At 38.2% G+C, this 19,044-nt stretch overlaps 1 non-coding gene across 1 annotated transcript; it reads right to left on the reverse strand.

Annotated features, from left to right (window-relative positions):
- Positions 1 to 1,692: 1,692 nt before the first annotated feature.
- LOC148570801 (small nucleolar RNA R71) lies at positions 1,693 to 1,800 on the reverse strand. Its single transcript, XR_015880433.1, has one exon. It is a non-coding gene; the product is annotated as a small nucleolar RNA R71 (small nucleolar RNA).
- Between the last annotated feature and the right edge of the window lie 17,244 nt (positions 1,801 to 19,044).

A 19,044-nucleotide genomic window follows, 5' to 3' on the forward strand; every position in this document is an offset into this window, starting at 1 on the left:
TTATGTTCTTTATTAATCTTCAAGTTGTTCTTGATGATTTCTTTACTCTGATCTTTAAATTCTCTTGTTTTGTGTGTTTTGTTGTTTCTCATATGCATTCTCAATTTGTTAGTGTCTCTAATATGAAAATTTCTAAGTTTGGTGTCTTGCATGCATTGTTTGTTTGATCTTAGTTTTCATGATTAGTTGCATTTTGATTATTTCTCATCATTAAAAATTCAAAAAAAAATTTCAAAATTATGTCTTTTCAAGTTAATAATACAGAGAATTGAAGATTCAGAACATACAGCAGAAGAATTACAGAGAAAAAGTTGGGCGTTCAAAACGCCTAGTGAGGAAGGAAAACTGGCGTTTAAACGCCAGCCAGGGCACCTGGCTAGGCGTTAAACGCCCAAAAAGATAGTATTTTGGGCGTTAAAAGCCAGAAAGGATACCATTCTGGGCATTTAATGCCAGGATGGCACAAGAGGGAAGATTTTGTTTTCAATTCAAATCTTTTTCAAATTTTCATAATTTTTCAAAATCACATCTTTTTCAGATCATATCTTTTCAAAATCAAATCCTTTCCATTTTTTTACTATTTTCGAAAATCCTTGCTAACAATTAGTGATTTGATTCAAAAATTTCCTCCTTGTTAAGAAAGGTTCAATATTTGAATTTTAGAATCTTATCTTTTAAATTTCTTGTTAGCCAAGTCATTAATTTTAAAAAATCAAATCTTTTTAATTGTTTGTCAATTATATCTTTTTAAAATCATAGTTTCTCAATCATATCTTCTCAACCACATCCTTTTCAAAAATTATTTTCAATCATATCTTTTTGATTTCTAATTTCAAAATCTTTTTCAAAATCACTTAACTACTTCCTCAAATTTAATTTTTGAAAATCATCAACCAATTTTTCAAAAGTTCTTTTAATTATTTCAAAATCTTTTTAAAATTAATTTCGAAAATTCTTTCCCCCCTCCTCACCCTCTTCTATTTAAGGGGCTAACCCTCCTCCTCAATGTGCAATTCGGACTCCCTTTCTCTATAAGTTCGAATTCTCTCATCTCTACCTCCTTCTTCTATTCTTCTTTTTCTCTGACATCTCAAGGAATCTCTATACTATGATATAGAGGATTCCATACTTTCTTCTCCTCTCTTTCATATGAGCAGGAGCAAGGACAAAGGCATTCTTGTTGAAGATGATTCTGAACCTGAAAGGACCTTGAAGAGAAAGCTAAGAGAAGCTAAAGCACAACTCTCTTAAGAGGATCTAATAGAAATTTTCAAACAAGAAGAAGCCATGGCAGCCGAAAACAACAACAATGCCAACAATGCAAGGAAGGTGCTTGGTGACTTTACTGCACCTACTCCCAACTTCTATGGGAGAAGCATCTCTATCCCTGCCATTGGAGCAAACAACTTTGAGCTGAAGCCTCAATTAGTTTCTCTAATGCAACAGAATTGCAGGTTTCATGGATTTCCATTGGAAGATCCTCATCAGTTCTTAGCTGAATTCTTGCAAATCTATGATACTGTCAAGACCAATGGAATTAATCCCGAGGTCTACAGGCTTATACTTTTTCCCTTTGCTGTAAGAGACGGAGCTAGGATATGGTTGGATTCACAACCTAAGGAAAGCCTGAACTCTTGGGAAAAGCTGGTCAGTGCTTTTCTGGCCAAATTCTTTCCACCTCAAATATTGAGTAAGCTTAGAGTGGAAGTCTAGACCTTCAAACAGAAGGAAGGTGAATCCCTCTATGAAGCTTGGGAAAGATACAAGTAATTGATCAGAAGGTGTCCTTCTGACATGCTTTCTGAATGGAGCATCATAGGTATCTTCTATGATGGTCTGTCTGAACTGTTCAAGATGTCATTGGACAGCTCTGCTGGAGGATCTCTTCATCTGAAGAAGACGCCTGCAAAAGCTCAGGAACTCATTGAGATGGTTGCAAATAACCAATTCATGTACACTTCTGAAAGGAACCCTGTGAATAATGGGACAAATCAGAAGAAAGGAGTTCTTGAGATTGATATTCTGAATGCCATATTGGCTCAGAACAAAATATTGACTCAGCAAGTCAATATAATTTCTCAGAGTCTGTCTGGCATGCAAGCAGCAACAGGCAGTACCAAAGAAGCTTCATCTGAAGGAGAAGCTTATGATCCTGAGAACCCAGCAATGGAAGAGGTGAATTACATGGGAGAATCCTATGGAAACACCTATAATCCTTTATGGAGAAATCACCCAAATCTCTCATAGAAGGACCAACAGAGGCCTCAACAAGGCTTCAACAACAGTAATGGTGGAAGAAATAGGTTTAGCAATAGCAAGCCTTTTCCATCATCTTCTCAGCAACAGACAGAGAATTCTAAGCAGGGCCACTCTGACTTAGCAACTGTAGTCTCTGATCTATCTAAGACCACTCAAAGTTTCATGACTGAAACAAGGTCCTCTATTAGAAATTTGGAGGCACAAGTGGGTCAGCTGAGTAAAAAAATTACTAAACTCCCTCCTAGTACTCTCCCAATTAATACAGAAGAGAACCCAAAGAGAGAATGCAAGGCCATAAACATATCCCACATGGCCGAATGCATAGAGGAGGGAAAGGCAGTGATTTCCACTGAGGAAGACCTCAATGGACGTCCACTGGCCTCCAAGGAGTTTCCTAATGCGAAACCATGGGAATCTGAGGCTCATACAGAGACCATAGAGGTTCCATTGAATTCACTTCTGCCATTCATGAACTCTGATGAGTATTCTTCCTCTGAAGAGGATGAAGATGTTACTGAAGAGCAAGTTGCTAAGTACCTTGGAGTAATCATGAAGCTAAATGCCAAGTTATTTGGTAATGAGACTTAGGAGGATGAACCCCCCCTTGCTCACCAAAGAACTGGATGACTTGACTAGGCAGAGATTACCTCAGAAGAGATAGGATCTTGGAAAGTTCTCAATACCTTGTACCATAGGTACCATGACCTTTGAGAAGGCTCTGTGTGACCTGGGGTCAAGTATAAACTTCATGCCTCTCTCTGTAATAGAGAAGCTAGGGATCCTTGAGGTACAAGCTGCAAGAATCTCACTGGAGATGGCAGATAATTCAAAGAAACAGGCTTATGGACTTGTAGAGGATGTCTTGGTAAGGGTTGAAGGTCACTACATCCCTGTTGATTTCATAATCCTAGACACTGGGAAGTGTATGGATGAATCCATCATCCTTGGCAGACCCTTCCTAGCCACCACAAAAGCTGTGAATGATGTTGACAGAGGAGAATTGGTCATTCAAGTGAATGAGGACTCCCTTGTGTTTAAAGCTCAAGGATCTCCCTCTGTAGTCATGAAGAGGAAGCATGAAAAGCTTCTCTCAATGTAGAGTCAAAGAGAGCCCCCACATTCAAACTCTAAGTTTGGTGTTGGGAGGCTATCATCATGCTCTGAGTATCTGTGAGGCTCCATTAGAGCCCACTGTCAAGCTATTGACATTAAAGAAGCGCTTGTTGGGAGGCAACCCAATTTTATTTAATCATATCTATTTATTTTCCAATGTTATATTATGTTTTCTGTAGGTTGATGATCATGTGAAGACACAAAAACAACTGAAAAAGCAAAAACAGAATGAAAAATAGTATTAAAAATAGTACACCCTGGAGGCGAAGCTTACTGGCATGTAAACGCCAGTAAGGGTAGCAGAATGGGCGTTCAACGCCCAGTCTTGCACCATTCTGGGCGTTTAACGCCAGAAATGGGCATAGAGCTGGCGTTTAAACGCCAGAAAGGGGAGAAAAGCTGGCGTTAAACGCCAGAAATGGGTAGCAACCTGGCGTTTAACGCCAGGATTGGCAATCAAGGGGGCGTTTACACGCCAACATGGTGTAGGGATGAGAAATCCTTGACACCTCAGGATCTGTGGACCCCACAGGATCCCCACCTACCTCCTCTCTCTCTCTCTCTCTTCTTCACACCTTCCCATAACACCCTTCCCCAAATACCCTTCACCAATCACCTCAGTACCTCTTCCCTAAAAACCCCTCACCTATCAAATCCTACCCTCTTCTCCATAATCTCTTCACCAATCCACATCCATCCACCATAGATACCCACCTACCTCACCATTCAAATTCAAACCACTTTTCTTCCCAAACCCACCCATACATGGCCGAACCCTACCCCTCTCTCCACTCCTATATAAACCCATCTTCACTCATTCATTTTCACACATCATACACACTACTTCTCCCCCTTGGCCGAACCATAAAACCCATCCATCTCCTCAATTTTCTTCTTCTACTCTTTTTTTTCTTCTTTTTCTCGAGGACGAGCAAATCTTCTAAGTTTGGTGTGGTAAAATCTAAAGCTTTGTATTTTTCCATAACCATTTATGGCACCTAAGGCCGGAGAAACCTCTAGATAGAGAAAAGGGAAGGCAAAAGCTTCCACCTCTGAGTCATGGAAAATAGAGAGATTTATCTCAAAGATCCATCAAGACCACTTCTATGAAGTTGTGGCCAAGAAGAAGGTGATTTCCAAGGTCCCTTTCAAACTCAAAAAGGGTGAATATCCGGAGATCCAACATGAGATTCGAAGAAGAGGTTGGGAAGTTCTCACCAACCCCATTCAAAAAGTTGGAATCTTAATGGTTCAAGAGTTTTATGCCAATGCATGGATCACCAAGAACCATGATCAAAGTGTGAACCCGGACCCAAAGAATTGGCTTACAATGGTCCGGGATAAATGCTTACATTTTAGTCCAAAAAATGTAAGGTTGGCATTCAACTTGCCCATGATGCAAGGAGATGCACGCCCCTACACTAGAAGGGTCAACTTTGATCAAAGGTTGGACCAAGTCCTCATAGACATTTGTGAAGAGGGCGCTCAATGGAAGAGAGATTCAAGAGAGAAGCTGGTTCAACTAAGAAGGCATGACCTCAAGCCCATGGCTAGGAGATGGTTGGAGTTCATCCAACGCTCAATCATTCCTACTAGCAATCGGTCTAAAGTTACTACAGACCGGGCTATCATGATCCATTGCATCATGATTGGAGAGGAAGTAGAAGTTCATGAGGTTATATCCCTAGAACTCTACAAGGTGGCGGATAAGTCCTCTACTTTGGCAAGGTTAGCCTTCCCTCATCTCATTTGTCACCATTGCAATTCAGCTGAAAGTGACATAGAGGAAGACATCCTCATTGATGAGGATAAGCTCATCACTAAGAAAAGGATGGAGCAAACAAGAGAGCCCACTCATGGACAAGAGCATGAGAAAATTCCTCATCATGAAATCCCTGAGATGCCTCAAGGGATGCATTTTCCTCCACAAAACTATTGGGAGCAAATCAACACATCCCTAGGAGAATTAAGTTCCAACATGGGACAAATAAGGGTGGAGCACCAAGAGCATTCCATCCTCCTCCATGAAATTAGAGAAGACCAAAGAGTCATGAGGGAGGAGAAACAAAGGCAAGAAAGAGACATTGAGGAGCTCAAGGACTCCATAAGATCTTCAAGAGGAAGAAGAAGCCGCCATCACTAAGGTGGACCCGTTCTTTAATTTCTTTGTTCTTATTTTTCTATTTTTTGAAAATTATGCTTTATGTTTTATTTATGTTTGTGTCTTATTACATGATCACTAGTGTCTAAGTGTCTATGCCTTAAAGCTATTAATGTCCTATGAATCCATCACCTTTCTTAAAACGAAAAGTGTTTTTAATTGCAAAAAGAAAAAGAAGTACATGAATTTCCAATTTTAAAACAGATTAATTATTTTGATGTAGTGGCAATACTTTTTGTTTTTTTGAATGAATGCTTGAACAGTGCATATTTTTGAATTTGTTGTTCATGAATGTTAAAATTGTTGGCTCTTGAAAGAATGATGAAAAAAGGAGAAATGCTATTGATAATCTGAAAAATCATAAAATTGATTCTTGAAGCAAGAAAAAGTAGTGAAAAGCTTGCAGAAAAAAAATGGCGAAAAAAATAAAAGAAAGAAAAAAAGGCAAGCAGAAAAAGCCAATAGCCCTTTAAACCAAAAGGCAAGGGTAAAATAAAAAGGATCCAAGGCTTTGAGCATCAGTGGATAGGAGGGCCTAAAGGAATAAAATCCTGGCCTAAGCGGCTAAACCAAGCTGTCCTTAACTATGTGCTTGTAGCGTGAAGGTGTCAAGTGAAAGCGTGAGACTGAGTGGTTAAAGTCGTGGTCCAAAGCAAAAAGAGTGTGTTTAAGAGCTCTGGACACCTCTAATTGGGGACTCTAGCAAAGCTGAGTCACAATCTGAAAAGGTTCACCCAGTTATGTGTCTGTAGCATTTATGTATCCGGTGGTAATACTGGACAACAAGATGCTTAGGGTCACGGCCAAGACTCATAAAGTAACTGTGTTCAAGAATCAACATACTGAACTAGGAGAATCAATAACACTATCTAAATTCTGAGTTCCTATAGATGCCAATCATTCTAAACTTCAAAGGATAAAGTGAGATGCCAAAACTGTTCAGAAGCAAAAAGCTAATAGTCCCGCTCATCTAATTAAGACTGATCTTCATAGATGTTTTTGGAATTCATTGTATATTCTCTTCTTTTTATCCTATTTGATTTTCAGTTGCTTGGGGACAAGCAACAATTTAAGTTTGGTGTTGTCATGAGCGGATAATTTATACGCTTTTTGGCATTATTTTTAGTATGTTTTTAGTATATTTTAGTTAATTTTTATTATATTTTTATTAGTTTTTAAATAAAAATCACATTTCTGGACTTTAATATGAGTTTGTGTGTTTTTCTGTGATTTCAGGTATTTTCTGGCTGAAATTGAGGGACCTGAGCAAAAATCTGATTCAGAGGCTGAAAAAAGACTGCAGATGCTGTTGGATTCTGACCTCCCTGCACTTGAAGTGGATTTTCTGGCGCTACAGAAGCCCAATTGGTGCGCTCTCAATTAAGTTGAAAAGTAGACATCCTGGGATTTCCAGCAATATATAATAGTCTATATTTTGCCCGAGATTTGATGGTCCGAACCGGCGTTCTAAGTCGGCATAGAAATTCTGGCGTCAAAACGCCAGAACTGGCATAAAAGCTGGAGTTAAACGCCCAAACTGGCACAAAGCTGGCATTTAACTCCAAGAAAAGTCTCTACATGTGAAAGCTTCAATGCTCAGCCCAAACACACACCAAGTGGGCCCAGAAGTGGATTTATGCATCAATTACTCATTTCTGTAAACCCTAGGTTACTAGTTTTCTATAAATAGAACCTTTTGCTATTGTATTTTCATACTTTAGATCTGAGAATACTTTTCATCTTTGGAACTTATATGTTCACGTTTAAGGCTGGCCTGACGGCAATGCTTAGACCTTTTGTTTTTATGTATTTTCAACGGTGGAGTTTCTACACCCCATAGATTAAGGTGTGGATCTCTGCTGTTCTTCATCAATTAATGGAAAGTACTATTGTTTTCTATTCAATTCACACCTACTTCTTCTCTAAGATATACACTCGTTCTTCAACTTGATGAATGTGATGATCCGTGACACTCATCACTATTCTCACCTATGAACGCGTGCCTGACAACCACTTCCGTTCTACATGCAAACAAGCTTGAATGTGTATCTCTTGGGTTTCTAATCTAAGATTAAAAGCTTCGTGGTATAGGCTAGAATTATTGGCGGCCATTCCTAAGATCCGAAAAGTCTAAACCTTGTCTGTGGTATTCCGAGTAGGATCTGGGAAGGGATGACTGTGACGAGCTTCAAACTCGCGAGTGTTGGGCGTAGTGACAGACGCAAAAGGATCAATGGATCCTATTCCAACATGATCGAGAACCAACAGATGATTAGCCGTGCGGTGACAGCGCATTTGGACCATTTTCACTGAGAGGACGGAAGGTAGCCATTGACAATGGTGAAACCAAACATAGAGCTTGCCATGGAAAGGAGTATGAATGATTGGATGAAGACAATAGGAAAGCAGAAGTTCAGGAGGAACAAAGCATCTTCATACACTTATCTGAAATTCTCACCAATGAATTACATAAGTATCTCTATCTTATTTTATTCATCTTTTAATTATCAATTCTCCATAACCATTTGAATCCGCCTGACTGAGATTTACAAGTTGACCATAGCTTGCTTCAAGCCGACAATCTCCGTGGGATCGACCCTTACTCACGTCAGGTTTATTACTTGGACGACCCAATACACTTGTTGGTTAGCTGTGCGGAGTTGTGACAAAGAGTTGAGATTACAATTGTGCGTACCAAGTTGTTGGCGCCATTGATGATCATAATTTCGTGCACCAAGAGGCTGAGTATATTGCTACTTCTTGTTGTTCTCAGCTTATTTGGTTGAAAACTCAACTTGCTGATTATAAATTAAATGTTGAAAGTATTCCCTTGCTGTATGACAATATGAGTGCCATTAATATTTCAAAAAATCCAGTTTTGCACTCTAGAACTAAACATATTGAAGTGAGATTTCACTCAATAAGAGAACATGTTCAAAAGGAGAATATTAGCATTCAATTTATTAAATCAGAGGATCAATTAGCAGATATTTTTACCAAACCACTAGCTGAAGACAGATTCTGCATGCTTAGGACTAATCTAGGGATTCTAAGTCATGATTCATTGTTTGAAAATTGATAATGTGTTTGTTGAGGTTTTTGTCTCACATGTTAGTGTGAGATAATTCTGAGCAAATGAAGAATCATCTCTCTGAACCGTTTTGGGCTGATGTGCACGTGCTGAATCATCTAGGCCAACCTTAAAATTTAGATTCTGGGTAGTCTAATATGTTTCCTTAAAATAAACCCCCTCTGGGCCCAAATGAGTGTTACATCATACATGTGTCTTATTCTCTTTTATTTTATTCTTTTTGTCCTATTGTCAAAAGTTTTCAAATCTAAAATTAATTTCTGTTTTATTTTTAATAAAATCAAGTCACCTTTTTATGATGCCAAGTCTTTTCATTGTCAAGTCAAAGTGATGCAGTTGCATAGGAACAAGAAACTTCCTTTATGGCAGTTACTAAACCTCTCTCTTCATAAAGTCCTCCACTAACCCTTCGGTTTCTCCCTCCACTACCTTTAGTACTTCTCCTTCTTTTTTAAAAACCAGGGCTAAACCTAATGAGGAAGAAAGTTATTCAGCAGAAACCCCCACGTGAAAGGCTTCTCAAACTCCTTGAATCTTCTAAGCCTCCCACTCGTTCACGAGACCAGACATTCACTCCATCACCTTCTCCTTCTACATCTCCTCCTCGCACTAACCCTATGGTGTAGACCAAGACCACACCAAGATATCCTTCCTCTGCCAAGCCAATGCCACCACCAAAGGAGCCTCTTTCAAAACCGAGTTCTTCGAAACCCAGTTCATCAAAAGGTAAACACCCTACTACTGCTGAAGAACCAGTCCCTGAGTCAACTTAATCTAAGCCCAGGTATGTTCCTACTCGTCTTCAAAGAGGTAAACTATGTATCTCTCTTAAATCTGTTAAGGAACCAGACATTGATCCCTTTGCACACAAATCACACTTCATGACCTCCCACTCATACTATAACCCTCACAAATTTAATTCTACCATGAATAATGATTTTTATAAAGGAGTTATTCAGTATCATATCCTGTGTCCCTATTTTCTTGCTGATTTACCCAATCTGAAAAAGAAAGGTTTTCCTTATGTTAAAAATTTAGAATTTCTAGACCGAAATCATCTTTTTAACATCAAAAAGCCAGTGTAACCCCTTTTAGTCAAAGAGTTTTATGCTAATATGACTTACCATGAGGGGACTGTTCATTCCTATGTAAAAGGCTGTGACATAATTCTAAATAATGAAACCATCAGTGATTCTCTGAAATACACTGATGTTGGTGCATATGCCTATACATCTGGTAAATGGGATGAAGGGTTGGGTCTCTTTTTTTATGATGCTTTGGCCTTTGTATGTGAACGTATTTCGTTGATTGATGGTATCACTCCAAATCACAGAGTCCTAGGTCACTCTCGTGCTTAGTTGCACCACATAGTGAACCATATCATCATTCCTCAAAGTGGTTTATATCACAGGGTGTCTTACTATGATACTCTTGTTTTGTATGCTATTCCCACAAAAACAGAAATCTCTTTTGCATATTTAATAGTAAGGTATATGTTTGATTGTGTTTGAAGTGAGAAGAAGGATAAAGCTCCTCTTTATGGCATGTTCTTAACCTGTATTTTTTAGCATTTTGGTGTTGACTTGTCAAATGAGTCATATGAAAATAGACACTCTTATAAAATAGGAGGAGATTCAGTGAAACAGCAGAAAAAGAGACCCACTCGTTCTGAAAGGGTGGTTCTTGATGATGATGATGATGATTTCATTCTTGAGGAATCTTTTCCTCCATCCACCACGGGAACTTCAGCCTCCACTAGACACAAAACTATTCTGTATGAAGTTGTTAAGGATGTGTTGCAGGAATTTGTTTCTCATTCCATCCATCTGATTGCTATGAGCAAAGAAAAGAGAAAGCTTGCTGTGAAATATGGGAACTTCCTCAGAAAATCAAGAGATAGAGTGACAATTTTTATGAAGTTCATTGACAATCTCAAGGAGGATGACAATACTGCCACTGATCCTGAAGAAGAAGCTGGTTCTGATGAGGATGGTTCGGATGCCTGAATTTGTCTCATGTTGCTGCTGCCTTTTGTTCACCTTTGGACTAATATTTTGTTGTAGGTTTTTAGTTAATCTTAGTGCACATTTGAACTTTACATTCACTTTTCCACCCTTAATGACAAAAGGGGGAGTAGTAGCATATGAATTTGAATTTACTGATTTTGCTGCTGCTGCAATTTTTTGGCATGTGAATTTGAACTTGCTTTATATGATATGTTGCTGATTTACGTTGTTAGTCTTGATGCTCTGTTTTGGTTAAATCTTGAGCTGGATAATTGTTATTATTACTGAGATGTTCTGATTCAGTTTTAGGCTGAACTTTTGGCTATTTTTGTAAAATCCTTTAGCTCTGTCTCATGAGATGTTATAACTATTTGAAACTAGTACTGTTTTCTGCATCCATGGATAGTATATAGTATTTTATTGTGTTCCCAATAAGTATATGCAAATAGGAAAGAAGAGAAGAGCATAAATCTAGGGGGAGCAACCCTTAAAAAGGAAAGGAGGAGCAACACAAAAAGCAAGTGACACCACTCAAAGGGAAGTTCCTTAACTTTATTCAAATTCAGTTCCTTTTGATTAAATGTTAGTATTAAATTTGTCATCAAGGGGGAGATTCTTGAGTTAAGAAATTAACTAACATGATTGATGATGACAAACATTATTTTATTGGGTTAACTACCCAATTAGATTTAATCAATTTTGATTAAGTGATGCAGGCCACTAGTAATGAACACAGCAGCAGCCCAATGGAACAAAGTGAATCTGCGATTATGGGTAACTTTTTCAAACAAAGCCCAAATAAAAAGTAACAAAGAAATCAAATGGGCTGAGCGGTAAGTGAATAAAATCCAAGCCCAAAGCATTTCACCCAAGCTGATCCTCTAAAGGCAACGTTCACCTTTTTCATTCGGTCAGACACAGAGAAAAGAGAGAGAACTTCGTTCCTCTTGCTTGATTCATCAAAGAAGAAAGAAAGAGAAAACTTAATTAGAAAGGCAAAAGTTTAATCACCCAAATCTAACCATCTTAGGCTAAGTCAGAAGTTAAAGGTGATTTGTTTCCTCTTGCATGCATTTTACTTTCCTTTCTTCTTCTCCAACTCTCTATCAATCCAATTTGAAATACATGGAAAAAGTTATTTTTGATAATCACTGTTGTGAATCAATGACCAAAATCGTTTCTTGGGGACAAAGTTGTAGCTCAAGAGTTCAGATCTGGGTTTACCATTGAAAATATTTTTCTTTGCTATTCTGATGCATTTGGTCAAGCAAAATGGGTCTGTTCCAGAATTCCTAAATTGAGGATTAATGAAAAAAAATGAAAAGCTAAGTTGGTAGCACACAGCTCGAGGAGTTGACTTGGAAGAGAGCAACTTAGCAACATGCAAAGAGATACAAAAGAAGATTTTTCATCCTTCTGAAGTAAGGAGAGAGAACCAGGGTTTGAAGTTGTTGTTTTGAGAAGTTTTCTCTGAAGAGTTCATCAACTTGGACAGTATTCTCTAATTAAAGAGGCATTCCGCTATAATAAGGAAATCAATAAGAGTCCAGTAAATCCAGTTCAACACATAGCAACAGAGGCTGTTGAAGCATCAATCTCCTTCATATTTTACAGATTGAAATTTTATTTTCAATGTATATCTTTCTGTAATTTCCTGAGTGATAAAAGGCTGAAAGAGAGAGCTTATGAAAAAGCCAAAGAGTGATAAAAGGTTGAGTGATACACTTGAGTGAAAAGCCTAGAGTGATTTCAGATTTCTTTAGGTTGTTTCCTATGTCTTGTGTCTTGTACCTGTGAGGTACCCCTTTCTTAGTTGGGTAAGTACTAAGAGTGAAGAGTTAGGTATTAGCATAGCCAAGTCAAGTTAGGTTAGAACTTGAGAGGAAAAAAACTATGTCAATCCTGTGAAATTGGTGTATGTAATACTTTAACTATAGTGGAAATTCCACCACTGTTGTGGTGGAGACTGGATGTAGGTTGCATTGCACAAGGCAATTGAACCAGGATACATGATGGTGTCAATTTCTCTCTTCCCTTCTCTGTTCTGTTTTCTAATATTCATGAGACAAAACGAAATTATCTCATAAATTTTTCGCTGTTGAGTTCAAACAGATTCAGATTGAAAGTTAGTTTTTATAGGGTTATTTCATCAAAGTAAAAGAACATCATAGATTCAACCCCCTTCTCTAAGCCTTCTACAACATTCACATCTTCTTGAAAGTAGAGTAAAATAAGACATCGGCACTACTACCTGGGTCTAGTAGTGTTTTTCTTACCAACAGTTCTCCAGCTTGGATGGAGATTACCATTGGATCATCAAGGTTGGGGGTTGTAGAACTGAGGTCGGATTGGGTGAAGGTTATTGTGATGTCTGGGGCATCTTTCTTTTCCTTGATTGTGTTGTTCCTACGATTGCTAGCATGGCTTGATAACTTCGTTTTCTTGCCGAGGTTTTTTCACCTCCACCCACGTATCCTCCTGATATATGGTTGATGATGCCTCTTGGCGGGTTGGGATTTATCCACCGTTTTTTCTCCTTTTCTATTGATGTTTGCTGATGCTTGTCTTGGTCCAAACTATTTTCTTTGGTCTTTTGTCCTTCAATAAACTTGTCTAGGAGACCTTGCCAAGCTAATCTCTCCAGCAGGTCCTTTGCTATCACATACTCGTCAGTTGTATGTCCGAACTTCTGGTGGAAGGCGCGGTATTTGTTTTTGTCCACAAACCTCTGGTTCTGATAGCTTCTTGCTCGGACAGGTGGTTTGATTATTTTGGCATGACGAATCTTCTTGATTATGTTCTCCCTCTTGGTGTTGAACTTGGTGTAGGTATCAAATTTTGGGGCGAGTGACGGATGCCCAAATGCATAAGTTTGGATTTTCACACTAAAAGTAAAATTTGTCCGTTACAAGTATAGTCCAAACCCAACAATTGAGCATCAATCAAATAATAAAGTAAATACAAAATAACCGAGAGTAATGAAACCTCAGGTCGTTCTCCCTAGGAGTTGTAATAAAATGTACAATTATTGGCTATGAGAGAGAGCATGGGGAATTGAGAATGAAAGCAAGAGAGCAAGGGAATGTAAATAGCAACGGAGTGAAACAAGCATGCAAGGAGTTGAAAAGAAAGCAATTAAAGGACTCTTGGCAAGAATTGGGAAATTTAGGTTTCTTATCCTAGTTATGGACCACAAACATGGCAATTGTGTGGAATCAATCCAAACAAGTCAATCCTCCTTGAGAATTGATCAAAAAGCCATAATTGATCTCAATCCATAAGTCCTAGTCAACTCACTAATTACTTAGTGAAAGACTAGCGTCAATGGAAACCAAACCAATTAACTATTCTCACACAATGCAAAATGGACATCCACAACTCAATTCCACCCAAACACCCAGTTACTCAACCAAGAGTGTAAAAACTAAACATGCAAGAAATTAAACATTAAAGCAATAAAAGTTAAAAGCAATTAAAGACAAGGAAAGGAAACTTTAAATGTAAGAAAACATCTTGGCAAGTAATTGAGAGCTAAGGCTACCTATCCTAGTCATTGACCACAAATATATGATGATTCTGTATACCTAAATAAACCGGGTGATCTATCTTAAGGGGTTTCTATTCTAACCAAACACCGATGTCCCACAGCCTTCACCAACCTATCCTCCATGCGATCCCATCGTCAACGCCTTCCGAATCCCCTCAATCCCAGTAGAAAGCACAATTAATAACAATGCAAGTGATTCACAAGTAAAAGCATACAAGGCAAGTAGATCAAGTAGGCAAATAGGCATGTTATTCAATTAGGCATACAATTACAAGTCGGCAAAGCAAACAAACAGATAGAAAATGCATATGATGAATGCCTGCCCTACTGGCTGTGATATCACATTGTCGGTTCAACTGCCAACCCGACACATCTCCATGGAAACGTCGCCCTTCGGATTTCTCATATGGGAACCCCCGAGATATAGTGCCCAGATCATTGTCCAGGTATCGGCGCCTGCTCGCCCTATAGATCCGAAGGGATGTGAGCGGGATACTCTTGCCTCAGACCTCACATCTCAACGTAAGCGGGATTAACCACCGTCCTTACGCCGCCGTCGCTACCTCGTCAGGCGGGATTAACCACCGTCCGTGCCAGGTGCATAGCATCTCATAATATCATATAAAATTATTATTTCAGTGGTTTTCAAAAGCATTTTCAGTATACAGAGATCCATCACTTCAATCCGAGTCCCCGACTCATCTCAACCACTGGCCATTCATAACTCAGTATCCAAATATGAACCGTTCATCATTCCTCATCTCATATATCATTCATCCTTCACCTGTCAAACCCCTAATCAGCACACCAGAAACCTAGGCCTCCGTTTTCTAATTTATCTTAAAATCAAGTACTTGAACCCTTAAGTTATATCCATGTTCTAATACTCAAAACTAGGCTCAAAAATCTTAAAATGGTGTTTTAGAAGCTCACAACCTTGTTGAAAAGGTAGAATAGTTGAAAAACAAGAAAATTTTGAGAAACAGGACGTGTGCGGCCGCACAGGGGTGTGTGCGTGCGCACATCCAGGAAATTTTTAAGAGTGTATGTGTCAAAACTCAAATTGGTCTGTTCACTCGCACGACCTGTGCTAGCGCCCCCAACAGACTGACCTTCCCAACGTGGCGTCCGCACAGGTTGGCATTCTTCCTTAGATATGTGCGCGCACAAGTTGTGCTAGCACTGCAAACAGAGCACACTCCCCGGCCTGTGCGTGCGCACAGGTCGAAATTTCGCAGGGTGTGCGTCCGCACAAGAGTGTGCGCCCGCACATATCCGAAATCAGGAAATTCTGCAATTTTGCAGAATTTCAGATTTTTAACACCAACTTTGCCAGATCATAACTTCCTCTACAAAGTTCCAATTTTCACAAAATTTATATCGATTTAAAGGGGTTTTCAAATATCTTTAATTATAAACAAATTTCAATCAATTTTGAAAACCGAGGCAAAAGTTATGATCGGACAAAGTTCACCAAAAATCCAATTTTTACCAGACTTTACAATTACCACCATATCTTGCCATACCCATACCAAATCATACCAAACCATCCAAAACTCCATTTTTCATCAAAATGTACTTGTTATATCATAATACACCAACCTTACCACATTCTTCTTCTCATTTCATTACTCTCAATTCCTCCTTGAGAATTGGTCAAAAAGTCATAATTGATCTCAATCCATAAGTCCTAGTCAACTCACTAATTACTTAGTGAAAGACTAGTGTCAATGGAAACCAAACCAATTAACTATTCTCACACAATGCAGAATAGACATCCACAACTCAATTCCACCCAAACACCCAATTTCTCAACCAAGAGTGTAAAAACTAAACATGTAAAAATTAAACATTAAAGCAATAAAAGTTAAAAGCAATTAAAGACAAGGAAAGGAAACTTTAAATGCAAGAAAACATCTTGGCAAGTAATTGAGAGTTAAGGCTACCTATCCTAGTCATTGACCACAAACATATGATGATTATGAAGAGTTAATCATATTTAGTCAACCTTACATCGAAGATAAGTCAAATATGCATAGTTAATTCCAATCCCTAAGTCCTATGTCAACATTAAGGGGTCACATAGAGTCAAGGGAGACCAAATCAACTAACCACTCTAATATATCAAACAAGAATAGACATCAATGACTCAAGGATCACTAAAGTCATCAATTTCAAGTCAAGAGTGAATAAAAACTATGTAAAGACTAAGCCAAGCATTTTATCAAACACTTGGTGTGCATGAAAATAAAATAATATTAAATTACAATAAAATATATTCTAAAACTACCAAAGTAAGAAAATAACAATAACAACTAAAGAAAGCAATAAATGACATGGAAACATAAATTTGCATTAATTGAAAGTAAAATGTAACAAGAGTGTCATAAAACATAAAATGACAAAATAAAGAAAATAGCAAGAGAAATGAAGAAAAACAAAGATGCAATAACAATAAATGACAAGGAAAAGTAAATGAAAACAAGAAGTAAACATAGAAATTACAAGAAATTAAACTAAAGAACCCTAATTCTAGAGAGATGGGGGATCTTCTCTCTCTAGAAACTAAGAGAAAAGCATGTAAAAGCTAAACCTAATTGCCCCCTCCCCCTTCATTCCTTTTCACTTTGGCCTTAAGTAGCTTCAGAAAATGAGTTGGACTGGGTTTTGGAGGCCCAGAATTCGCCTCCAACGATTTGCAATTAATGACCTACGCATATGCACGCATGCATACGCACGACCTACTGTGCGTACGCACGGTTGCGCAGAATTCCATCGTGCGTACGCACGATATTTGGTGTGTGCGCACCTTCGTAGCAGCTTCCAAACTCCATTTTCTTCATGATTTCTCCCTTTTTAGATGCTCTTTCTTCACTTCTTCAACCCAAACTTGCCTTGGAAACCTGAAATCACTTAACAAATACATCAAGGCACCAAATGAGATTAAAGTGAATTGAAATTGACTAAATTAAGCACAAAAGAGCATGTTTTCACTTTCAAGTACAATTTAGGAAGAAATCTCAAAAGCATGCTATTTAGATGAATAAATATGGGTTTATGTGATGAAATCCACTCAAATTAAACCTAAATATATCGTAAAATATAGACTCATTAGCGAGCTTAAAAGGTTTCTTTGGCTCTTTATTGTTCGGTGATCTAAAAGTCCTTTCCTCTTCCCTTCTAGGTTGGTGTTTGTCCACCTTCCGAGCTTCACGAAGCTCTTCGATTTCCATCTGTCCTACTGCTCTTTCTCGGAATTCGTCCAATGTCCTTGGTTTTGTTACTGCGATCGTCTCTTGGAACTTGCCAGGTCGAAGGCCGCTTTTGAGGGCATGTAAGTGGACTTCTGGGTTTAAATCTGGAATCTCCATGGTCGCCTTGGCGAATTACGTCATGTAGTCTTTCAAGTTCTCATGCTGTCCCTGCTTGATGGTGCTCAGGTAGTCTGACCCGTGCACATATATTCTTGATGTAGCAAAGTAATCAATGAAGAACCTCGCCAGTTCTTTGAAAGAAGATATTGATCTTGCAGACAACTTAGAAAACCATCTAGATAGGTAGGGAAAGCTCAGCAAAGTATAGGTTCAAAAGCACCATTAAAGAATATCATAGATTGAAATTTCTTAATATGGGCACGAGGATCACCGAACCCCTTGTATGGTTCAAGGGCGGTAGGCAATACAAAGTTCTTTGGCATTTGAAATTTGGTGATCTCGTCCGAGAAAGGGTTGTCTATGGTCATCTTTTCTTTTGGCGGGGTGAGGTTTTGGGGTTCTGTGTTGTCCTGGATTGAGCTTTTGGGGTCTCGCTTGCCATGCTTCTCTGCTTGGTTTTTTTTTATCACAGTTCGGCTATCCTTCGAACTTCCAGCTGAAGCTCGGCAATTTGGGCTAAAAGTTCTGCTTGTGTAGGTTGCTAGATCCCGTTATCAGCCATGTTCGTGGTTTGGTAAATCTGAAAAAAGAGGAGAGCACAAAGCTAAAAAGAGAGTTAAACTTAGTGGGGTTTCTTTTGTTCGAGGCCCACGGTAGGCGCCAAATGTTCCATGCGTGCGTAGCTGAGCTGTGCTAACCCTGTCTCCTAAGAGAAGGAGCTATATGTCGGCTTTGATTTGAACACAGCGGCAGAAATACCTGCAAAAAGCACTCCAATGCTCAAGTCAGAGAGGAGATAAAGAGAAGTAATTATAAAGATAAGAGTGAATTCTGTGACCTTACTCTTCCGAGCTTATTTGCTCGTTTATATAGACGAACGAGTTATTAGTTTGTTGAGGTTAGTTCCGGTTTTTCAGTAAGGTTTTTAGAGACCGGATTTTGTGGTAACAGTTTTGGGGATTGAGTTTGACTTGTTTGGAGTCGTTATTGATTTGTGTAGCCGAGTTCTGTTTTGTTTTTTACGATTTAGGTGGCTCGGTGGTTTTTGACTCTTTAGCCGAGGTATATGGTACACATAAAAAAGAATAAAAGTAAAATAGTTTAACAGGACAATATTTTTTTAAAAAAATTACACAGAATAATTTTTGTACCAATATATCAAGATTCATTTTACATATAATATTTATTCATCTATGTTCATTCATAGAGTACCTTATAAAAATTATATTTAAGTAATTTTTATTTTATAACTATTTTATATTTTGTGATTGAAAATTTTGTATTTTTTTATTTAAGGTTTATTTTTATATTTTATTTTGGTTCTGTTAATAAAAAAATATTAACATTAGTTTTAATTTTTAACTTTTAGTATAAATAAAAAGATAGAATCTTTTTTATAAACAAGATGATTAAAAAACTATTAATTATAGAAGAAGGCTATTTTTTGACTATAGAAATACATATAATTCACTCATAAAGGTAATCAAAATAAA

This window comes from Arachis ipaensis, chromosome B3 (assembly GCF_059453495.1).
Source record: "Arachis ipaensis isolate K30076 ecotype BB chromosome B3, ASM5945349v1, whole genome shotgun sequence".
In the NCBI taxonomy this organism is placed as follows: Eukaryota; Viridiplantae; Streptophyta; class Magnoliopsida; order Fabales; family Fabaceae; genus Arachis; species Arachis ipaensis.